Genomic DNA, 8,919 nt, shown 5'->3' with positions numbered 1-8,919 from the left:
TGACATGCTTCCCATCCAGTGCTCCAATGCAATGCGAGAATTGCCAGAGGCTGTGGAACCCATCTTCTATTACTTTCCACTCGACAGGATCACGTGGACACTGCAAATTACACCTTATTTACACTGCAAATTACACCTTATTTCACAGTCGTGCCATACCAAGAAGAAAATCGTAGCAAATACTTATAGCATTTATCTTGGGCCTACCTGTATCGCATTATCTCCTAACACGCTTGCTATGGCCGTCAAAGTCTCTGGTATCATTCGGGAGAGCGTGTTGTTCGCTATTCGTGTAGAATAGGCCAAATCTTTGTGTTTCCGGTCGCTAGGAAACGCAGTGTGACAGCAAGCCTAGAGACGCACATTAAACATGTCTCAGATTGATTGTAAAATTACAATGGATTATAAATAAAAATTAACTTTCTCTTTCGAACATATAATAATGCACATACCTTTCCCGGGCCATAATTGCCTGACACATCACCGTGTCTTTCTTCTAAATCAGAGGCGAAACCATACAAAGCAGTTCCATTCGTATAAAATTTGCAAAGGATGTACGATCTTCTATCCTATAAAATAAAGTCGTATACAACAGTCATTAGCCTTGATGATAGCTTACACTCTCGCAGGCATACGTTCAATCAGGTGCTGGAAGGTTTCTTTGGGAATGGCAGCCCATTCTTGATGGAGTGCTGCACTGAGGAGAAGTATCGATGTTGGTCGGTAAAGCCTGGCACGAAGTCGCCGTTCCAAAACATCCCAAAGGTGTACTATATGATTCAGGTCAGAACTCTGTGCAGGCTAGTCTATTACAGGGATATTATTGTCGTGTATCCACTCCGCCACAGGCCGTGCACTGTGAACAGGTGCTCGATCGTGTTGAAAGAAGCAATCGCCATCCCCGAATTGCTCCTCAACAGTGGGAAGCAAGAAGGTGCTTAAAATATCAATGTAACACCACCGCCTCCGAATTTTACTGTTGGCACTACATACGCTGGCAGATGACGTTCACTGGGCATTCGCCATACCGACACCCTGCCATTGGATCGCCACATCCTGCATTGTGATTCGTCACTCCACAAAACGTTTGTCCATTGTTCAACTGTCCAATGTTTACGCTCCTTACACCAAGCGAGGCGTCGTTTGGCATTTACAGGCCTGATGTGTGGCTTATGAGCAGCCGCTACACCATGAAACCCAAGTTTTTTCATCCCCCGCCTAACTGCCATTGTACTTGCAGTGGATCCTGATGCAGTCTGGAAATCCTGTGTGATGGTCTTGATAGATATCTGCTTATTACACATTACGACCCTCTTCAACTGTCGGTGGTCTCTGTCAGTCAACATACGAGGTCGGCCTGTACGCTTTTGTGCTGTATATGTCCCTTCTCGTATCCAATTCACTATGACATCGGAAACAGTGGACCTGTGGATGTTTAGGAGCGTGGAAATCTCGCGTACAGACGTATGTCACGTTCGAAGTCCGTAAGTTCCGCGGAGCGCCCCATTCTGCTCTCTCACGATGTCTAATGACTACTGAGGTCGCTGATATAGGATACGTAGCAGTAGCTGGCAGCACAATGCACCTAATATGAAAAACGTATGTTTTTGGGGGTATCCGGATACTTTTAATCACAAAGTGTATGTCGATTTGCTGGGTCCTTCCTAAATCACTATCGGTTCATTGTAGTGAAAGCCTATTCCAAGTTTCCCTACGTGGCGTATTGTCCGTCCACGTCCGTAGTGGCCGCTATTTCGGCGCTGTCTACGACTTTTGCATTTGAGGGACTTCTTTGTGCCGTAGTTACCGATAATGGCCTCTTGTTTGTTTCTCGACAATTTGCATCTTCTTGTCAGGCTAGTAGTGTTCGCCTTCTCACAGCTACCCCTTTCATCCTCAGGCGAAACGCAGGTTTGGAGGTTTAAAACTCAGATGCAGAAGTGTGTATCCGGCAAGTGCCCTGAAACTGCTTTAGACCGTTTTTGGAGTTCGTACCGTTTCACTCAGTAGGGTACAAGAGCCCGGCGGAGCTGCTACATGGACGCCAACCATGGAGCCTCCTTCACCCGGTGCACTTGACGCCGCAGCAGCCACTGCCTCCGTTGCTGGTCCTGTGCGGCCGTCATATACGACATCCACGCTGGCGCCTCCGGTGCCGACCTCTGACCTCGACGATGACGTCACTATGGAGACGCCGTCCCCTGTCCTACTCTACTGCTTCTCACGAGAGGGGGAACGGCGCGCCAAACTACCCCCTCGCCACTTCTGCTTTCCACAAGCTGCAGCATCCGCTATCGTCGGCCGTTCAAACTGACGACAACGCCGTCATTGGTGTTTCCCATGACTAGTAATCATAGTGCCTTGTGAGATCAGTGCCTTTTTTTCACGACACCAGAGCTTTTTCGGTACCGGTGCTTTCTTTCGGTACCAGTTCCTTTTTCTGTACCATGTATTTTGCTGTGCCTGTTGTTTTTAGGTATGTATGTGGTTTTCGCACTCCTTAGAAGGGAGGAGTGCAGTACCTTCACTCATGATGCCCACAATTTCAGAGATCGCGCATCCATACAGTTCACAGACCCGCTTATAGAAGTCGCCTGGTAGGCCCCCTGGCGCCCTCAGGTGAGCCATCACAGAAACAGTATTATTTAAACGATCGAAAACGAGTGCTCGGCCTATTTTGTAACCTGTTTTACTGTTGTTCATTCAGTGTGTTCAGTGCTACATCCAACATCATTGTATCTTACCTTTTGTCTATAACGTACTATGTTCCATAATTGTATCTGTCCTTCCTATAACACATTTCTAGTATATTACGTCAAAAAGAAAAATTATATAACAGACACAGTGGGTGCTATTTACACAGTACATTTAAGGGAATATGAAAGGAGGGTTACTTTGGCTGGGCTATGCTAAAGGACAGTTATTGCCGTACTGTAATGTAACTTTGTTGGATCAGAAAAGGAGTTAGCTGAATAGAATTTGCATGTATGCTGTCACTTGTACTGACACATCTGACTGGATTAATAATCGTTAATCATATAATTTGTACACTGTATTGATATGTCATTACATGAAAAATTTATTACATATCAGTATGAGGAATACTTCCGCAAAAGCATGTGCCTGTGCAGTATTCCTTACGTTGGGTGACCACATTTGTACAGTACTGAGAAACTGAAGGAAGGAAATTATTAACTGCTAATTTTATTATTTTATAAATATAAATTTTAGTTCGCTGACGTGAGAGGGACACTAGTACAAAAGCGTTTACCTGCACAGTCTTTCCTTCTTCTGAAAAAAGGTAATATTTTGATGTTTTCTGAGTTATGGACTACTTTGCAGGGAGCGTAAGTATAATGTCAAAATGAATGTACAAAAATGAAAAGAAAATGAAAATAACTTGTATCTATCATCATACGAACTGAGTATCGTGCTATCTACACCCTGTTTTAACTATTCTGTCTTGGAGATGATATTTGAGACTGTACATATTACCCACAAATGCCATTTGACCAAAACTTAACTTGCTAGAAAGCTACTGTCTATGAAACAAAATCGGTGTAATGATAATGAAATTCGAGACTTTAATATAAGCATTATACCGGGGTATTTGAGCATCAGCCATGTATTACTGTAACACAGACTGTGTGTCTGGGATCACCACAGGAATACAAAGACACGGGAAGGAGGAGTTACCACATATAGACTGGAATCTTCACAGGCTTTGAGACAAGCATGTAAGAAGAATATATACGTTCTTTCCTTGATAATTTCTTTTTGACATTATGTGCAAATGGACAAGGTTTAGGTGTGAATCTTTGTGCTAAACGTTGCTTTGAGCGTGTATTCATAACTTTTGCATATTTCATCTACTACATTCACTGTGACATTTTACGTCCATGGAGTCTATTTCATGTTGTTCTGATTGGTAATTTTTGTGGACTTTTATACTTGTTTCTGGAAAGTGATCGAAGTTTCATTTTTGACAGAATTGGGGGGGGGGGGGGGGGGGAGGTGTTGAAACGTAACAATAAGTGATCATTAGGAGAAGTATGACAAAGTGTTGACCTCAGGTGTCAGGCTGCCACATTTATAGGTTTATATACGTTTTTAATAAGTTTTTTCAATTATCTGGTCACTCAGAATTCAATTTATTATACTGATTCAAATACTATAATTAATTTCATTACGACTTTAGCAAGCATACATGTATCTCTGCTCTGTTCAACTGTTACTAATCGATACTTGAACATAAGACATAAACAGTTCTCATTTGGTAATTGCAGGATAGCTTTTGTAAGGACTAATATATGCATTCCGTTTGTATTTGTGTAATAAACTTCATGATATCAGCAACTTTATAAAAAAAAAATTATTGCAGAACATATTTTACGAATTTCAACACTAAAAGCTAAAAACATGAAAAACTTTATGTTGCAATGTGAGAGGAGCAAATTAATGCATAACTGAATGACTTCAGTTGCATGAGGGCTTAATTAAAAAGAATAATGAATAAATGCAATAACTTTAGTAGCTCTGTGGCCGGTTACGAAGTCTCGTAATAGGTTGGCTTTAACTACGTAGTATTAGCACGCAATATGACTGCATAAAATAAAAATAAAGGATGACAAGAAATTTCCATTAACACAATTAATTAATTAATTAAGCCCCCTGCAACTATAAAAGCTACGAAACAACAAAGCGCAAGTGCAACTGTTCTGTGTGTGGTAGTGTGACTCAATGTTCATGTATCTGGCTCGGTTCTTCCTCAATAAGACAAGATATTTTAAACACCATTTACAATGAACTAATTGAAAAACCAGAAATACTGTAACTGCACATAGAAACCAGAATTACAAGTCTAACACAAGAACACGAGCCAGATGCTTTGTTGACTGAACCTGTGACCAAGAGGCATTGTCATTAAGGAAATTTGTAATACTTTTTTTTTACCTCAATGTATATTGACGAAAAATACACTGTGATCATTGCAACATCTTCCATCTATACATTACACCAAGCAAACAGCATCTACTCTCTCGCCCAACAGAACAACAACTGCACTCGACATCCTCTGGACTACAACTGCACCAGTGGATCCGGCGGAATAATAATCTTTGGCGCAATCTCTGGCGCTGTGACTCACAATCAGTGTAGCCACCTTTCACAGTGTCTGTACACTGGCAAGATTTTGATTGTAATCTATGAATATTCTGTTTAATTGATGAAGTCGGCAGTCACTGTTACAAATATACATATAAGGAGTGGTGAATCAGCCATGGGCGTGGCAGTTTTGCGACAGTTTTTGTGAGCCAGTTTTGTTACACTATTACGCAATGAACATGTGATTTTGAAAGACGACATAGTGTCGACCCGAATTTCTTGAAATTTCTCTTAGATCTACCAGATCAGTAGCTACGATGTCAAGAACTCAGCAAGTTTCAGCAAATTTTAGTGGAGCAGATAACTTGCAAAATCTCTTACAGCTACTGAAACATCGGAAATCGGCGAGAAAAGATAAGCATTTGCTAATTAATTGTTACGACCTGGTATGTATCAGGCTTCAGTCAGCTAATGTCTTATCGAGTCGTTCCACAAACCTGGCGGCTCTTCTTCTCTATGGGTTTGCGCAACAGCGCGTGGTAATCAGTGAATGAAAAAAAGAACATTTCGCCCATGAAATAAATTTCGCTTTTTTGTGCAGTGACAATGCTATGAACTACGTTTAGTTTCGGATCTAATGGATTCCAGTCTAATCCAGAGTAACGAAGTGACCCTAAAACTCAGGCTTATTCTTTGTAGGATGGCAGAACTTCGTTGAAGTGTCTGATCTTCCGCTTTCTCTTCTGACATGTCTATCGCATCAGCTGCTTTAACGTTAGTTGCCAATGTTGTCTTGTTTGATACTTTAATAAGCGGCCTCAGTTTTGGCTCGTCCTCTGCCAAGATAATTTTCGTATGAAGTGTGGCAAGTACCGCTGGTATTGGATTCAGCTGCCCCGTTCTTAAATGATGAAAATGAAAATGCAGATCTCGTATAAAATAATCATTCAGTTGGCATTAATCTACAATATGAAGACTCTTATAACATGACGGTTTTACAGTTTTTCAGTGTGAACGAAAAACAAAAAACATGACTACCTTTGAAAGAGGTTTAAAGGCTATGTTATTTGCCGCGCAGGATTAGCCGAGCGGTCTTAGGCGCTGCAGTCATGGACTGTGCGGCTGGTCCCGGCGGAGGTTCGAGTCCTCCCTCGGGCATGGGTGTGTCTGTTTGTCCTTAGGATAATTTAGGTTAAGTAGTGCGTAAGCTTAGGGACTGATGACCTTAGCAGCTAAGTCCCATAAGATTTCACACACATTTGAACATTTGCTACGTTATTTTATCGAATACTTACCCAATGGTACCGTGGGTACATAAAAACACAGGTATATTCTTACAAAAAGTTAAAATAGCAACGAACCACGCTGTTTATTAAGTAGAAATGCCACCGTTACCGATTTTGAGCCGACAGGTGCATAAATTACGGAGCGACATCAAGTCGCATGGGAGGCATACGACCATTAATGTTGAAAAGAATATTTATCCACTGCTGATCAGGTCGCTAAAATAACTACTCATTCTGTTCAGAGTGATTTATTGACGCACTCTGCTCATCATCGGAAGTATCAAAAATAAGAATCTGTATCAACACTTTGTTCTTATTTTTCGTATTTCCGATGATACCCCGAGAAGCACCAATAAATCACTTCTGAACAGCAAAGTGATTAGTTATTTTAGCGACCTAATCAACAGTGGATAAAGACGCATGTTCATCGTGAGGCGGCTTTTCACCTTATAATTACATTTTGTTTATGCGGTTCATACGACATTGGTTCTTTGTCGTTATCGCAAAAATTCCATTGGGTAACAATGAAAATTCGACATTACTTAATGTCATTACTCGACTGCTTTTGAAGAAGCTCATATTTCGCATAACATTAAGCAATACTGAAGCCTTCTCTGAACCTTGAAGATACTGCATGTGTACAGCACCACAAAAGCACCTGAGTTTAAAGCGCTGTTTTCACGGTAAATGAATATGGCCTTCCTTGTTTCTTATTTGCATTCCGGAACGTGTGTCTAATTTAAGAAAATTGTCACTGAGGTTGGTTGTAAACCTCCAACTTGGCGTGAAGGTTCATTAGAAAAGCGACTTGCAGTGTTTCTTGTTGTACATGTGAAAGTGTGACGTAAACAGATTGCCTATCGTCAGTTGTTTCAAAACTGCCTCGTGTCCGGCGCACGTACAAGAGTTTCCGTTGATAGCTGGCTGGTCACAGTCAGTCGTGCTGAAAGCGGGCAACCTCGTTGAGCTTCTGCCTGGGGTCCTACGGCTGCTTTCTACGCCAGCTATCAACTTCACAGGTGATTCCACTGCGCTTTTCCTTCAGTGCGTTCTCTCTCACAGTTCACGCAAGGATGACACCATGGACGAAACTGAACAGCGCTAGTTGATTTTTGTAATGATATTATGAAAAGGAAAGTTGCCACTTACAATATAGCGGAGATGCTGAGTGGCAGAAAGGCACAACGAAAAGACTCTCACAAATAGGCTTCGGCCAGCAAGGCATTCGTCAAAAGTAGACACACACACACACTCATGCAAACGCATTTCACAAACACACAAACGCAATTCACACAACCGTGACGGTAGTCTCTGGCAACTGAAGCCAACTCGTGACGTTTTGTTGTGCCTATCTGCGTCTCAGCCACTCCGCTATATGGTGAGTGGCAACTTTCATCCTGGATTTTCCACTGTTTGCTAGTTGACTTTTCTTTTATAAATATTCGGTCGCGTTATTAAGACAACATTTATTGAACTCCGTTCAGCACAACCCTGGGATTCCATGGAGATCACAACGAATATCCGAGAAATATAAGTGAACTGTTTCATGACTTTCACGAATATAATTAAAGAAAAGATGAGAAAAATTAGCGCTTGTTTGAAATTAAAAAATGCTGAATAACAATTAACCGTCCCTTCCACTTACCAATTTGTATAGTTGGTAGGAATGCGACACCGACAGCTTCATTTATCAGACAAAGACAGACAGATTTTGCACACCGAAAACTCAACAATGGAGGACTGTTGCGTCCGTCATCCTAGGTCTAACCGCCCGACCGCATCCACAGCAGTCGGTATAATTCTGTCGTCCACCGTCAGCATTTTCCAAGTGAACAGCAGTTCACATAATAGCAAAATAAATTGATAATTAGAAACAGTAGTGATTCATTGCAGGAATTACATTGTGAGTAACACTTTCGGCTGCTCAATTAAACATCTTTCGATTACCGCCTTAGTGACTATCTTCACTTACACGATTGTATGTAAGAGAGCAACATTCATTAGCAGAAACATTTACATTGTGACTGGTCGTTTACCTTAACTTGATCAACAAAGTTCAGTATACTCACAAGGGAACCTCCCCATCGCAGCCCCCTCAGATTTAGTTATAAGTTGGCACAGTGGATAGGCCTTGAAAAATTGAACACAGATCAGTCGAGAAAACCGGAAGAAGTTGTGCGGAACTATGAAAAAATAAGCAAAATATACAAACTGAGTAGTCCATGGGCAAGATAGGCAACAACAAGGATAGTGTAAATTCAGGAGCGCCGTGGTCCCGTGGTTAGCATGAGCAGCTGCGGAAAGAGAGGTCCTTGGTTCAAGTCTTCCCTCGAGTGAAAAGATTATTTTCAGACAATTATTATCTGACAGAGCACAGGGAAAACTGTGCGACTGTGAAACTGTTGCAGTTTATGTGACAAACTCTTATGTTTTCATCACTTTTTTGGAAGTGATTATCACATCCACAAGAAAACCTAAATCGGGCAAGGTAGAAGAATCTTTTTACCCATTCGCCAAGTGTACAAGTTAG

General features: G+C 41.5%; 1 protein-coding gene across 1 annotated transcript in view; it reads left to right on the top strand.

Moving 5' to 3' along the window:
- Positions 1-7,308: 7,308 nt before the first annotated feature.
- LOC126458051 (ATP-binding cassette sub-family C member 4-like) overlaps positions 7,309-8,919 on the top strand; it is a 401,284-nt gene continuing 399,673 nt past the window's right edge. The window contains exon 1 of the mRNA XM_050094849.1: positions 7,309-7,408. The gene's annotated coding sequence lies outside the window, so the exon portion shown is untranslated. The remainder of the gene's footprint in view (positions 7,409-8,919) is intronic.

This window comes from Schistocerca serialis, chromosome 2 (genome assembly GCF_023864345.2).
Source record: "Schistocerca serialis cubense isolate TAMUIC-IGC-003099 chromosome 2, iqSchSeri2.2, whole genome shotgun sequence".
Taxonomy (NCBI): domain Eukaryota; kingdom Metazoa; phylum Arthropoda; class Insecta; order Orthoptera; family Acrididae; genus Schistocerca; species Schistocerca serialis.
The sequence above is the reverse complement of the archived record's forward strand: the minus strand, read 5'-3'. Positions and strand labels throughout refer to the sequence as shown.